Source organism: Orcinus orca, chromosome 9 (assembly GCF_937001465.1).
Source record: "Orcinus orca chromosome 9, mOrcOrc1.1, whole genome shotgun sequence".
Lineage (NCBI taxonomy): Eukaryota > Metazoa > Chordata > Mammalia > Artiodactyla > Delphinidae > Orcinus > Orcinus orca.
Genome location: NC_064567.1, coordinates 71,156,124 through 71,171,959, shown reverse-complemented (window position 1 = coordinate 71,171,959; position 15,836 = coordinate 71,156,124). Strand labels below are relative to the sequence as shown.

General features: G+C 37.6%; 1 protein-coding gene across 1 annotated transcript in view; it reads right to left on the bottom strand.

Annotated features, from left to right (window-relative positions):
• The window catches only part of LOC125960275 (histone deacetylase 9-like), a 253,045-nt gene that overhangs the window by 173,317 nt on the left and 63,892 nt on the right, over positions 1-15,836 (bottom strand). The gene's annotated exons all lie outside the window — the stretch shown is intronic.

Below are 15,836 nucleotides of genomic sequence, written 5' to 3'. Positions count from 1 at the left end.
GTCTTACAACCAAATAATCCTCTACAGTCATCTGTACAGCAATTCTGCACCCTCATATCAAAAAAGATTTAATTTACTTTAAAAAATCTTCCCAAGTAGCAGATATCTAAAAATATTTCAAACTGGTTTTACATGTCACGTTCCCATTTGAAAACGAAGCTGAAGCGAACTCTGCCAAGGTCGTCTATGCATCAATTTGTTCATTTGTTCATTCATTCATTTATCTGGCCAAGCATTCATTGAAGATCTACACTGAATCTCTTTGCAAAGGGCTGTATTCCATACTATTAAGACAGGTTCTTATACTTAAGAAGCTCACATGGCACGTGTGAAACAGATCTGTAAACAAATTTCCCCCAGTTCAAAGTGATAAGTTCTTTTATACAGATAAAGATTTTTTTCTCCCATTCAAAATGGTAAGTACTCTAAAAAACATAGCTATGTATGTAGATAAAGAAAAGGAAGTTATTAATTGTCTCTTGGGAATAGAGGAAAGGCTTTATAGATAAAATAATATGAGCTGGGTGCTTAAACAGTGGCTCAGTAGATTTCAAAATCCTCAAAAAACAACCAACAGCAAAAAACACATTTCACTTTGTAAACCAATACACACACACAGCTAAAACATAAGTTTCATAAAATAATACGTACACTCTTACGTTTTCTACTATATTCCATTCCATTCCCAGAATGCCAGTCTTGACCCACTAAATTGACTTTATAACCTTTGAATGAGCTGCAACTCACAGTATAAAAAATACAAGTTCAAAGGAAGAAAAGCAGTTATCCATTTGAAGAAAATATATCCAAAGGGAACAGCATGTGTAAGTCATGGTATTACAGAAGCCATCACGTAGAGAAAATGGTAAAAATTTCAGTGGAGTTGAATCATGACTGGCATGGGGGTGAAGAGTTGAAAACTGGATTGGAAGACTCAAAGACAGAAAGGAAAAGATAAGGCTGAGAGGTAGGAGAAGAATGTAGGACCAGACTGTGAATAATCAGACTGTTATTTACTTTTGAGGAATATAGGCTTTATGGTGTGACAACAGTGATAGAGCATGCTAAAGTGGGAAACAGAGCATGCTACAACAGTGATAGAGCATGCTAAAGTGGGAAACAGCATGCTACCCTTGCTTTAGGGAAAGACAGTAATGGCGAGAAAAGACCAGACTGCAATGAGACAGGTGGCAGGGAAAATAATAAAAGCCTCAGCCAAGGTAGTGGCAGTGGGGATGGATAGCAAGGAGCAATTTTAAGAGTTATTCCTAAGAAGGGATTTGAGTTAAAAACAACAACAACAGGGCTTCCCTGGTGGTGCAGTGGTTGAGAGCCCGTCTGCTGATACAGGGGACACGGGTTCGTGCCCCGGTCCGGGAAGATCCCACATGCCGCGGAGCAGCTGGGCCCGTGAGCCATGGCTGCTGAGTGTGCACGTCCAGAGCCTGTGCTCCGCAACGGGAGAGGCCACAACAGTGAGAGGCCCGCGTACCACACAAAAACAAAACAAACCAAAACAACAACAACAACAACAAAAAAAAAACAACAAAAAAATAACTGGCAATACAGCACACAGTCCTAGTAAAACTGGAACAAAATATATAGCATAGTTAAGATGAAATACAAAATAAAATTGTTCTCATTTGAAAAATTTAAAGCAACCATTCATAAGAATTTATGTATTCAACTAAATATTCTTAAAAATGCAAACAGTTCTTTAAAACTACTATTCAGAATTGACATGGAATGAATTCATATGAATGGCCATTAAATATCTGAAAAAGTATCCACCTTATTAGTAATCAGAGAAATGTAAATTAACAAAAAATATGCCATTTCCTGCTTATCAGTTGGTAAAGTAGTTTTTAAAAACACGAATATTTTATATTGGTAAAGGTGAGTTGAAATTGGGACTTGCATGTGTTACTGATGGGGTTATAAATTTTTAAGATCTCTTCTGGAAATCAGTTGGGCAGTCTGTATCAAGAAACTTAAAAAAATTATATCCGTTAACTCATAACTCAACTTCTACAATTTTTTCTTTAAGGAAAGAGTCAGATTTAATGAAGACAAACTTAAGTCTGATCAATATTTAAAAATATGAGAAACTGAAAATGGGCTAAATGTCCATCATTAGGGAAGTGATTAAATAATATTATGTAGCTCTTAGAAATTATGTTGTGATTTGACCTAAATAATAGAAGGGTTTATATTCATAATTTGAATTTAATTATGTTTTAAAGAATAATTAATGACATGTAGAAAATGCTTGTAGTGCTGATGTTAAAATGCAGGCGTCAAAATACATGTGAAAGATAATGAAAATATACAAAATTATTAGAGATTACACCTATACTCTGGGATTCCAAGAAATATTTTTATTTTATTCTTTATACTTTCCTTTATTTTCCACATTTTCTGTAATGAACAAATATTACTTTTATAATCAGATAGTATAAAAGACTTGTCAGTATTATTAGTAATTAAAAATTACAATCATTTTACACATTTACTAATAAGCAGAGATTTTTTTATTATATTTTCTCTTTCATTAAATGGGGATGAAAAAATACTACCTCCCAGAGTTTGGGAGATTAAATGTGATCATATAAGAGAAAATGCTATTTTAAAAGTCCTATACATTTCCATAAAAACATTATATACGAATTTTTCTACTATTACATCTTTTAGCTGAGACATTAGATTAGTATGACTAAGATGGCTTCTGGACAACAAAGAATTTCTCCAATGGGCATTTGCAACCAGAATCAAAGTCAAAATTCTAGAAATCTTACAAGGATTCCAATTTAATTTCCTCAAAAGGAACATAATTTAAATGAAGGTTTAATATTTACTCAAAATATAATTATATTGTTAACTAAATGTCAGAATTTTTATATTGTCATATTCATCCTAAAATCATTACACTATCTTTTGTGAAAAGGATTATGGGTGATGATCCTTTTGTATCTCCGTTTTCCAACTTTTCTCTAACATAATTATATTCTCGGTACCAGCCCAAATTATGAATATAAGCCCTTCTATTATTTGGGTCAAATTCCTAGACATACAGGGAACTTGAAACAAAACGTTGGGCACTCTACCTTTTGGGGAGCAGAAGGAAGAAGCCAGATAAGAAAAAACAAAAGACAATAAGCCTTTAAAATTATAGGAAGAGATCCAGGAGACCACAGCGTTATAAAAAGCAGGAGGGATACAAATTTCAAGACAGATATTATCAAGTTACCGTGAGCTTGAGAAAGATGACAGTAGGCCAAAAAAAGTCATTGGTACTTTGCATTTGATAAACAGGTACTATCCTAAAGAATAGTTTTCATATAGAATGGAAGCAATTTGAATGAATGATGATGATATCTAAATAACTAGACATAGGGAGCTATTTTCAAAACAAACACACTTTGGCCTAAAACAATTCTACAACAACATTCACTTATAGCCCATGACACATGTATATTATGTATATATCGGTGTGCATCCTCATGGATTCTAAAGAAGCCCTAGAAGCCCATTATAAGGTATGGCTGAAGCAGGGAGAAAATGTCCTGGAGAAGAGAAATCTCTGGTTACAGCCCCTTTCAGGCAGTCTTTTCTGAGGCTTCTGACCCTCACAGTGTATTTTTCACCTAATTTCCAGGAAGATTTACACTTTGTGTGACTGAGAATTGTGATACCCTAATGTGATGTGTGATTCTTAGAATATATTATACTGCATACTATAATATCCAGGTATAGCTTTTAAAAATGTATTTGTGGTGATTTCCATTAAAAGTTGGAGATCAAGTCTTTAATCAATTAGCATATTCTTTCTTGAAGGAAAAAAAAAAAACCTCTTTAGCATCTTTTCCAAGAACAAAACATCCTGAAAGATAGGAAAAGAACAGAAAATCTGTATTTTGCTAGTGTCCTGATAAAAATAAACCATAATTCTTACACAGAGGCAAAGCACTTAGTTGATTAGATCCTTAAATGTATGTTGATATTTACTATTAAAGATTAGAAGCAATATAAAAGCAGAGTACAAGACTTAATCTAAATTCTTCTCTAGGTATTTATTGTAGCTATAGAGTGTGGCCTTAACACTTTAGAAAGCCTACTTCAAAATAGTAGTAAGAACAGCAAATGGCACTGAGTTTGTGTCAGGCCCTATTCTGAGTGCCTCACTTATATAAATTCATCTATTCCACACAGAATCCTGGAAAGTATTTCTATTAATTTTTTCATTTTGCAGATGTGAAAAAGAGAGGCACAGATGGCTTAACTAACTTGCCCAAGGTCGCAGGCAGTAAGTAGAGGAGCTGAGGTTTGAAACCAGGCGGTCTGGTTCCTAAGCTCAGGATCTCAATAATTTAGGTAACTAGGTAACCTGTTCTACAATACTGTGGCAAACTAGAAAATGGTTCCCCAAACAGAAATAGTTTGAACCCAAATTGACGTTACACTTGATTATACTGTTCACATTAACCAGAAAAATGTTAATGGAAAACAATTGATTAAATTGCTGTGGTATCTCCAAAGGAAAAGGCACATGAAATTCTTTGTTTCCTATCATTTATATTACAAACTAACAAACTGAAATTAAGGGAAGATGCTAATGCTTTGTAGAAAACAGACTTCTTACCCACTCAGAGTTCAGGAGAAAAAAGAAAAATAGAGGTTTGTGTCTACATAGTTTCTAAAATCAATCACAATGACACCCTTTGGAAGCCGTTTCTATGTAGTGGCCATGAGTGGTGAGAAGACTGCCACGTGGTCAACTCTGACTGCTCATCATAATGTCCAAAATAGCAAAATGCATTCTGATTTTTAAGGTTTATTTAGGGAAAGGATTCTGATTTTTAGGGTTAGTTTATGGGTTAGATTCAAAATCTAACCAGTTACTCAGTTTCTTGGGGGCTACAAGTCTTTTGCCTGAACCTATGATGCAATAACTCTCAAGACCAAACTGTTATAAGAGCACCTTCTGTTTAAAACATGCATTTTAAGAGAACAGCAGGATTCAGCTCCCCTAACCAACAGCCCTTACTACAAAGATACAACAGATGTTGGTCTGTGTGCAAAGCAAACATCAGCCTTGCTAATGTGGTCTGTGCTGAATTCTTGGTAATTAGACATTTATCCCAGTGCAGAGTCAAGGTCATTAGAGTGAAAGGCTGTAATGCTTACAATTATTTTGCCCCTCATGTTTCTCTGCATGAAGTCAGGGACGGCAGTGCACAAGAGTGAAAGAAGAAATGTTTCCATTACTGCAAAGGTCTCTTGGTACTACAGAGGCTGGGAAACAGAGACTGAGTCAGTAGTAGAATCAGCTACCGTTTGGTTAGACAGCTTGACCTGAATCTGGCCACCCTTTCCCCATTTTCTCCCCTCCCCCTATGCCTTCTGACCTATACAAGGGAAACATTAACTGACAGAATGGCAAGCAAAAAAGCAAGGGGCTAGCAACCACAGCCTAATTAAATTTAACATATTAAGAAGTGGTGAAACCACAGGCAGCTGAAAAGGAGTGCTCAAGTTCAGCACAGCCACCATTTCTAAACACAGTGGGTGTAGTGAACTATGAACAGTATCTGCAGAGGGCAAGCAGGAAAGCAGTGCTCACGGCGAAGTCTTAAAGCACAACGGTCTCTTCAAATGATAGGAATAAGGAGACTAGGGCTACTGACAATGGCTGGATTAAAAAACATATATATTGCACCTTTTTTCTCTACATAGAGAACATGTACAATTATGTCAGATTCACAGAAGATAGCCACTAATTAATTAGTCAAGCTTTCAAACTCCCTTCTTTACAAAAACAATGCTGGGGAACGACAGATCTTTTGGGGATGCACATTTATAAAAATGTGCTGTGTGTAATCTAGTTTAAAGAGCCCTGGGCTTGAACTCAGACAGCTGTATTTGAAACCAGGCTCTGCCATTCACTGGTTGTGTGGTGGAGGCATGTACTTTTACTTCTCTAGTTTCAGACTCTGCCTTTGGAAAGAAGATTGTAGTGGGATTAAAGGATCCCTTCTAGGTAATTCCATCCATCTCTGAAATCTGACATCAATCACTTCAGCAACCAATTGCATCTGTTTTCCCATTATGTTATAAAAGCATTATTTTAAACGTTGATGATATTCAAAATATTTAACAATCACAACATAAGATGACTAATTTGTACAGACACTGACCACATTGCCTTCTTTGGAGGGTTTAGATGCACTGACAAAATATACAGACCATAAAAGCTATGATGTCAATGACCATGATAAATGCCAATGACCAATTTTTATAAAATGTAGCAGTAGCAACTGAAAATAATGGTATTTAATATTTTTGCTTTCTCCTTGCGGTAGTGGGTCCTTACTCTCACTCATTTTTAAAAATTACCCCTGATTTGATTATTTACTCCCCTATTAGGCTTTTTACATCTTCCTCCATTAATTTGCTTTTATTTTAGCATTTCATTCTTAAGTGTTTGTACTCTGTCCTCACTTCCTTTGGTCTCTTTCCTTTTATTGGTCTTCGCTTAGCCATTTCTATCCTTTCTTTACTCACCTACTGATGTTCTTTTCTGTCTAAATGATAATGTTCTTGAAGCCTCATAGACTATTTTCTATGCTATAAGATACAATAACAGTCTCGGGACACATTAAATGACCATCACCAACATCATTACAATCACCGTCACTACCACAAGTCCCACAAGAATATCATTCTCTTAATATCTATATACATCAAAAATGAAAATATAATATTTCAGTTGCTAATGGATGGCAGTGTAATGACATATCGACCAGCAGAGAGAACTAGGCATTTCTCAGAAATGTGCTGTAAAAGTTCCTTTTCATTTTATTTTCTTGTCCTGCATATTGGTAGGTAGCTGCTACCTTACATGCTTACCAAATAGCCAGAGATAAATCACATTAGGCACATTTCTGGTACATATCTGGTGAAATGTGCCCACATCAATGGACAAAAAGATATTTAAAAATAAAAATATTATTCAGTTTTACTCCCTTAATCTTTACTTCAAAAAGTCTTCCAAAAATAGATTACTGTTTACTCATACTAGTGGATTAAAACTATGTCAATATGTTCCTAGCAAGTAAACTTTTTCCTTGGCTAATTCTGTTTTTTTCTAAATGTCACAATCAGCTGGATAAATTACAATTCAATCAGCAGTTAAGATAACCAGACATGTGAATTATTCTTTAATGTTTTTTCAGTTCCATAACTTCTGAGAAAAATTCCAATCAACTGATTTTTTTTAAAAGATCTATTCATTTGACTAATTTGATTTCCATGGAATTAATTACTTAATAGTGTTATATAGGAATAGGTAAATATACGCTATTGAAATCTAAGAGTTGAAAAGAGTCTTTCTGCTGCTTTATAAGTTCTATTAAAATGACTAGTTCTGGGCTTCCCTGCTTGCGCAGTGGTTAAGAATCCACCTGCCAATGCAGGGGACACAGGTTCGAGCCCTGGTTCCGGGAAGATCCCACATGTCCCGGAGCAACTAAGCCTGTGCACCACAATACTGAGCCTGTGCTCTAGAGGCCACGAGCCACAACTACTGAGCCCACATGCCACAATTACTGAAGCCCAAGGGCCTAGAGCCCATGCTCCACAACAAAAGAAGCCACAGCAGTGAGAAGCCCACACATCCCCAACAAAGGGTGGCCCCCACTCGCCACAACTAGAGAAAGCCCGTGTGCAGCAATGAAGCCCTAATGCAGCCAAAAATAAATAATAAATAAAATAAATATTAAAAAGTCTTAAAAATGACTAGTTCTATATTAGTAATAACAAACACTAGAAACTAAACTCTTAAATTGTAACATTTCCAAAGAGATCCTTTAAAGGTAAATATGGGGCTTCCCTGGTGGTGCAGTGGTTGAGAGTCCGTCTGCCGATGCAGGGGACACGGGTTCGTGCCCCAGTCTGGGAAGATCCCACATGCCGCGGAGCGCCTGGGCACGTGAGCCATGGCCACTGAGCCTGCGCGTCCGGAGCCTGTGCTCCGCAACGGGAGAGGCCACAACAGTGAGAGGCCCGCGTGCCGCAAAAAAAAAAAAAAAAAAAAAAAAGTAAATATGACACTACTTAATTTCCAAAGAGGTAGTTAAGGAGGCTTAGTATCAGATTTATAAAGATGCTCTGAATATATTTTGTGAATCATGATTTGGGGACTAAATTTGCAGAATCCAGACAAAAGAATATTCAAAATGACAGAATAAATTACCTTAAAACTGATGCTCATTGTCTGATCTTAATGGCTGTTTAGAATTTTCAGAATCAGTGAGGAACCCCCAAACTCATTTTTTTTCCTAATGGATTTAACCCTACCCAGGGTCACCTACAAATTTATTCTGGAGTTTATTGAAGTCTTCCATTTGTTTTAATAAATATAATTATACAAAAGTCCTGGACATATTTATTTAATATTTTTAAAAGGAGACTAGGATGTCAAGGGTATTTTCTCTGTTTCATTTCATTAACATAAATCACTCTGGTTAAGATGAAACTCCCTACACATGAACTGCATTAAAGCAACTCTACCCCTTCGGAGGAAAGTCTGAGTCAGGCCAGCTCAGGGACTTGCCTCAGTCCTGGTTTTGAACACGTTCACAAACAGGTGCAGACCCTTCACACCAAAACCAATAGAAAAGTGTGTGTTCCCCATGCAAACACTGATTGCTTGCCCCACCCACACTTTGTTTTGTTTGAATTGACTTTATGTTCCCTTGATGAATCCTGTTTATTTAGAAAAAAAGTCTGCCTTAACATACACTGGAAAGAGAGAAAAAAATCCTTTACTTTGATCTCCTTGGCATGTGCCCTAGGATGAAAAAGGTATCCCAGTTGAATTTTTATGTCACGACCATCCTCTGTCAGCGCAGTTTCTCTAAGAAATTCTCCACCTTTGTAGAGTTTCTCTGCTTCCCATCCCTAGTTAGATTAGCCACTAAATTTATCTGAGGCTCATTACACGATATGTTGTACATTGTTTCATTCTAAATAATGGCAATACAAGGCATTAGGCTTAAATAAACCAAGGCATATTTACCATCCAACTAAGAAGATTAATTTTCAGAGTCCCTCATTCACATGAACCCTTTCCAAGGCCTTGTACCTATTTAAAATTTTTTTCCTTGGTATTCTTTCTCTGAAAGAGAGTACTCATAATCATAGAAGATTGAATGAGACCCATACACTGAGGTCTGACCCTGAGTAGAAATGATAGCATGCCTGTGTTGTGTGAAATCATCCTTCCCTGGACACCTGCAGAAGCGGGGGCTACTTATAAGGCTTGGAGTAGCATCCCTTTCCCTTATATGTGTTCTCCTACTGCACGGTCAATAGTTTATCCTTTGTTGATTCTCTGTCTCACAGTAACTTTCACTCCCAACTAGGATTGTATACTTCTCCAAGGAAAATGCTGGATACTTCTGCATTTTGCTCCAACAGCAACTAGCCCAGAGTTGAGCCCACAGTAGGTCAGTTACTTGTAAGGCAGCCTTATGCACATCCATACCTATGACAGATACCTCAAGCCCCAAAGGCTGAATTAAGAAACTGATCAGTCTGTCAGAACATAGTTGTGCCATTTTTGCACCCCTCAGCAGCCATGTCAGAAGAGTTGTATCTGGGAATAAGTTTCCAATAAACCTCAGTTTCTATGGTATTTCACCCACAGGCATATACCTGCCTGCCAGAAGGGAAGAAGGCATTGCTGAGTGGCTGGTATATTTCTAAAGATATATATATTTCTAAAATAAGTATAGGGCTCCCCTGGTGGCACAGTGGTTGAGAGTCCGCCTGCCGATGCAGGGGACACGAGTTCATGTCCTGGTCCGGGAGGATCCCACATGCCGCGGAGCGGCTGGGCCCGTGAGCCATGGCCGCTAAGCCTGTGCATCCGGAGCCTGTGCTCCACAACGGGAGAGGCCACAACAGTGAGAGGCCCGCGTACCGCAAAAAAAAAAAAAAAAATAATAATAATAATAAAATAAATTGAGTATATTTCTAAATCCATTCATGTTTGTCTTGGGAATACACTTAGATTCCCATTTTGAATGAATGGTGAGCAAACATCCAAGCTTTTCTTCTAGCCCTGACACTAGCTTCCTGTGTGATCTTCATAAGTACCTTGGCCAATTCATAAGGATGTCTGAGGACAAATAAAACATTACAATAGATGCAGGGCTTTTGAGCTTTGGGAAGAAAGATACTTCTTTAACATTGGGCCCAGGAAATATCTATTGACGATTCATGGAGGAAAGCATTCTGTAGGTTTATTCTAGGGAAAAATTCTTCCCCCAACTGTCATTTTGGGAAGAGAAGTGTCACACTTCTGCCTCTCCCAGAACAAGAAGTACAAGAGTCTGTATTACATGGAACACTGCACATTCCAGCCACACCACAGTTTCCCAAACACATCCCATACTTGGCATATCGGAATCAGGGTCAATTCAGCCAAGGAAAGCTGCATTCTTTTGTTATTCAAGAAAATCATTTTCTCCTTTTTTTGAATCTATTAAACATCACAAAGGTTTGTGTGTCATAATGTTATTAATGACTTCTGAATGTTTTGATATCAATAATTTTTTGGTTTATTCTTGTGTTTTTATTCAGGCGTTTTTCTTTCACTTATATAATTCAACCTACATGGATATCCTAAAGACACTGGTTGAGTACTTAAACATCCAGTAAAACAAAAGAGCATTTTAAGCAAACAGCTAAGGACTTTGCTGATTTATTGCTCTGATAGCCATAATTATCTTTTGAATAAATATGTGATAAGCATAGCTGTGGTTTGATAAAGTTCAGGACATATGTACATCTAGAAATATTATCTTTGGAAACAAAATGACATTTTCACACCATGATACCCCAGGATCCACTCCCAAAGCCACTTTCTTTTTTGACCAGGAAAAGTAATATAGTTTAACTCTTACTGTCTTATTTCAGGGTGTGCTTTCTTACCATGAAAGGTATTTACTTAATTGAAACTCTTCTCTTATTGACATAAAGGCAAACTAATATACGCTCTTCTCCCTCAGCAAAATATAGTCATGAATAACAAATGAGGCTTTAATATTTCTTAAGTCCATAAATGGATTTACCCATAAAACCAATTATATGTTCACACTGCAATTAGTTGCTAATTTTAAGAGTTAAAAAAAAACCAATCCATGTTTTTAATGTGTCATATCTGATCTAGTAAGTTTGGGAGATATGTGCACATATTTAAACTGAAACAAAATACACACAATGACTGTAAAATATCACCAATTTGCTATAATTCTGAATGGCAGTAACGTTACCCTAAGAAAATTCACTGGATGATTTAATAGTGATATCAAAGGAAACTGACCCTCTTTTCCCTTTTCCCTCTCTTGTTGCTTCTCTGTTTCTCATTCCTTCTTTCTTTGTCTTTATGACCATGTGTTATCTAAGAACCATCTAGATGCAACCAGTGAGAAATGGAGAAGACAGTCTGTAGAATATGGCTCACCCAAGTGCTCAGTTTATCTGATAATGAAATATTATATTATATATTGCACTTGTTTATATTAGATTGATTGCTGGAATCTAAAGGGTAGATATATTTTACTTACTTTTATATTATCATGTTTATTTAATTAATAATGAACTGTCTAAAGTGCCAACTAACTTTGCTCCCTGTGTATCAGGATTTCCCAAACTATGTTCTATGGAATGCTAGTTTCTGTGGTATTTGCAGTTCTTTTGGGGGAAAGAAACTGGGGAAATGGAGAGTTCCATGTTCAAGTAATTTGAGGAAATAATGTGTTAAATAATCTAAGATTTCCTTACTACTGGAATTCTAAAACTCTTTAATATGCTTTTGCAAATTATCAAGAGGAGATTTTTCACCAAAGGATACTTCTTATTGGTGAGAAATGCATATTATTATCCCCTGTATCTCATGTTTAGCAGAACATAGTGTGGAAAATACTTCTACTGGTATCTCAAATTTAGAGCTATTATTGGACTGTCTTGCTCTCCCAGATCTTTGTGTTGCCTGTCTTACTCTACTTAGGCCACCATAACAAAATACCATAGACTGAGTGGTTGAAACAACAGAAACTTATTTTCTCACAATTCTGGAACCTGAAAGTCTGAGGTGAGGGTGCCATCCTGGTTGCATCCTGTAGAGGGTTCTCCTTCCGGCTTGCAGATGGCCACCATCTCGCCATGTGCTCACAGGGCCTTTCCTTGGTACATGCATTCAGGGAGAGAGAGAGAGAAAGCTCTCTGGTGTCTCTTATAAAGACACTAATCTCGTCAGACCAGGGCCCTGCCCTCATGACCTCATTTAACCCTAATTACTTCCCAAAGGGCCAATCTCTGAATACCATCACATTGGGGGTTAGAGCATCAACATATGAATTTGGGGGGGACAAAAGCATTCAGTCAATAACCGTGCCTAATAAAAAAATATATTTTGAATTAGCTGAGTACTCTAAGACTTTTTTTTCTTTTGATCTGAGCAGACATCATGTTCATCACTGACAAAAAAATCTGTCAAGGCCTCCTTAATTTCTCTTAGGAGGTTAAGAAGTGGACGCTCAGTCTTGTTTTCTCAATACTGCTTTCCCTGGGTTCTCCATATGGTTACTTAGGCCCAGACACATCATCCTTGTGGAGCGCTAATGCCCAGTCCAGCCTGTGCATAAGAATACTCAGATAGGAGTACTGGATGAATGGTCCCCAGGATCGTGCATGAGATCAGAACACATTAATGTCAAATTAACATAAATAAGGCAAAAATAGTTGTTTTTACTTCCAAAAGAGCTAAGTCAGATGGTATCACTCATGACTTTCCTACCCAAGACGTGATAAGTAGGGCAGGAAATAGGCCTGAACTCCACGTCCCTTGGCTTTCATAGCATGACCAGATCTCCTTGTCGGAGAGGGCTAAGGCTTGAATAATTATTAATTCGCTAAGATGCATAATCTATCTTTACCAAATGGACCAAAAGCAACAGAGCAGCAGCAAGCTTGCAGAGGACAGAATGCTTGGTGACACTGCAGCCAACCCCTAAGGGGGAGACTTCCTCATTTCTGCTTCTTGGCTTTGAACTGGATTGTGAGCACTTTTGTATAACCCCTTTGTGAGAGATTCTAGAAGCTGGGATTTAATTTTGTAGAGTCTCCTGAGGGGTCTTTATTCCTCAGGGTGTCAGGACAACTCTCACACCACAGGAGGGTTCCTCACTTATTTCCACTTCAAAGGAGCATTAATAATAATCCTCCTTATTACAGAATCCAACCAGACCTTTCTGGTGTGATGATTAATTGGGAGGTGTTACTTTTTTTTTTCTCCAATATATCAGGTGCAATCATTTCAGCCCCTAAAAATAAATGTTCTCTCTGCAAAAAAACAGCAACAAACAAAAATGTTTTGAAAAGTAATCACTTGTTTAAAAAATGGAAATTGGGCTTCTGTGTTGTAAGGAATGTATGGGCATAACGGTGAAATCCAACACTGGTAAATGATCTGACTACCTCAAAGTGAAGTTTTTGCCTTCCTACAGTGGCCTTTAACCCTGCCCTTTCCTCCAATCTGAGAAGAGCTGATGTTGATGGAACATATAATGGCCCCTTTCCTGTGTAGTAAAGTCAGCAATAAAGCTTAGTAATTAAGGGTACCAGGGAGGCCCAGCCCAGCAGGCTAGTGGTGTGGCGAACACTTTTAGAACTTCAAACAATATCAAAGTCACTAAGAAGCGGGCCTAGCTCCGTTCTGGTTTGAATTAAGCCTCACTTCCACACGCACTTTTCAAATCCAAGCTCAAACAAGAAAGCCAAGGCCTTCTGGATTTCATTAGAGCCAATTATCTTATCTGTTTCATCTCAGACCTGACCCTAAGGCTGGCAAACAGCTATTCAGTGCATTTGTGTGGTTGTTTGAGAAAGCCTCCAGTCAGCCAATGGCCCGAGGACCTGCTAATTAAAACACCGTTGCCCCCTGCCTCTAGTGATTAAATATTTTCAAGCTTTTGTAAATAATTTTTCCATTCTTTGCCCCAAGCCTCAAAGGTCCAATACATGCAGTAATTTATTTAGTTTGTCAGAGAAGACTGTTGGAAATAGGGTCATAATGGAACCTTTGGAGACTTTTATATGTCTTGGTACTTCTGAAAGTGACAGTTTATAAACCAGCCAAATGTGTACACTGTTCTGATGTAATTATGGCCTAATGGCCTTTCTCCTTTTGAAGTGATATAGTGTATAACAGGCTTACATTTTGTCAATAATCATATTTCCTCAGATGTCAACATGATATCTAGCATTGGAATTTAATGAGATCATTTAAGTCCTAGAAATTGTATCAAGGTACACTGCCTTCAAGCTTCTTGCCTGAGGGTGGGTCACAGTCAGGAAGACTAGCTTGGGAAGACTAATCGAATTCTTGCTTGCTCTTTGTGGCAAGGACCTGCTAGAGAACACTGAATTCTTTCCAGGGCCAACTTCTGAGAAATCAGTGAGTGATACGATGATGCCACTTCAGAGAAGAAAACATTCAGGGAGAACATTTAGAATTAAAATCATTAGATTAATAACTTTTTCCAGACCTAATTTATATTCAGAGTGATCTGAGAACTTCAGAATGATACTTATCTTACAACTGGATTGTGGGGAGGGAGAGGACATTAAGAACTTGCTTTGTAGCTGCGACGTACACTACAGCATACATGGGTTTGCTAAACACCCCAGGAAGCCCACCACGGCCCTCCTAACACATGGACTTCCCTGCCCCCCAAGCTCCTCGGGCGTGACCTGGCCATGCGTGCCAAGGTGCATGTAACGCCAGACTAGCTCCTCCTGGACCAAGACACAGACAGAGCAGTGGGTGAGCATACACAGCAAACACCTCTCTTCCCTACTGCCCTGGGTACAGCCATTCAAACTCACAGCTCTTCTGGCCAGCGCAGTCATGTTTTATGGGAGGAAAATAAAAATCCGGGGTTTTGTTTGTTGTTCTTGTTGCTCTTTTTGAAGTATTACAAGAAAAAATGTTGGCAGGCTCATTAGCTGCATCCAGTGTTCACTAACGCACCTATGAAAAAGAGCTATGGGACGGAGCAGCTCTGCTTCTGCTCTTCTTAAAATGACACTTTGGTCTTATCCTAAAGAATAGGCTTTTAATAAAAACATCCACCAAAGGCAAACAATTAAACAATATATAAAGCACCAGGGGGCAACCTCGTGGTTCAGTAACAGTCTGGAGCCATTCCAAAGCAGAATATGTGGGTATTTTACAAGGAACAATACACTTTTCCAAAGGTATTATAAAACAACAAAATTTTAAAGTGGGCCTTCAAACTTGGTACAGGATTTCATGCTCAGCTCTGACAATGGGATGATCTTTTTACATTCTAATTTCTTCAAAAGCATGTTTAGAGAACTGTGTCAAACATTATGTCTATATATCTATATAGAGATATCACTGCTTTTTTAGAAGACACAAAATAGTAATTTGTTTACTTTCAAAAAATTGACACTAGTAAACTAACGAGTGAGTGATCCTTCTTTCATAATTATTATTTTTCATTTGGATCCTGTATTTGATTTATATCAATTGTCATACCCTCAAATAACTAAACTAAGGGCAATATATTTAGCTTCTGACAGACTTCAGTCTTCTAATTTAGAATTTAATCAGATAACTAAACTGAATCAATAAAATAAGACACACCCCAGATTTTATTATTTCTGTCCCTGCCTTTTTCACCTGCCGAGTCACTTGGAAAAATTATGTTTATTGCAGAAAAAGGCATCACTGAATAATTTCTGCA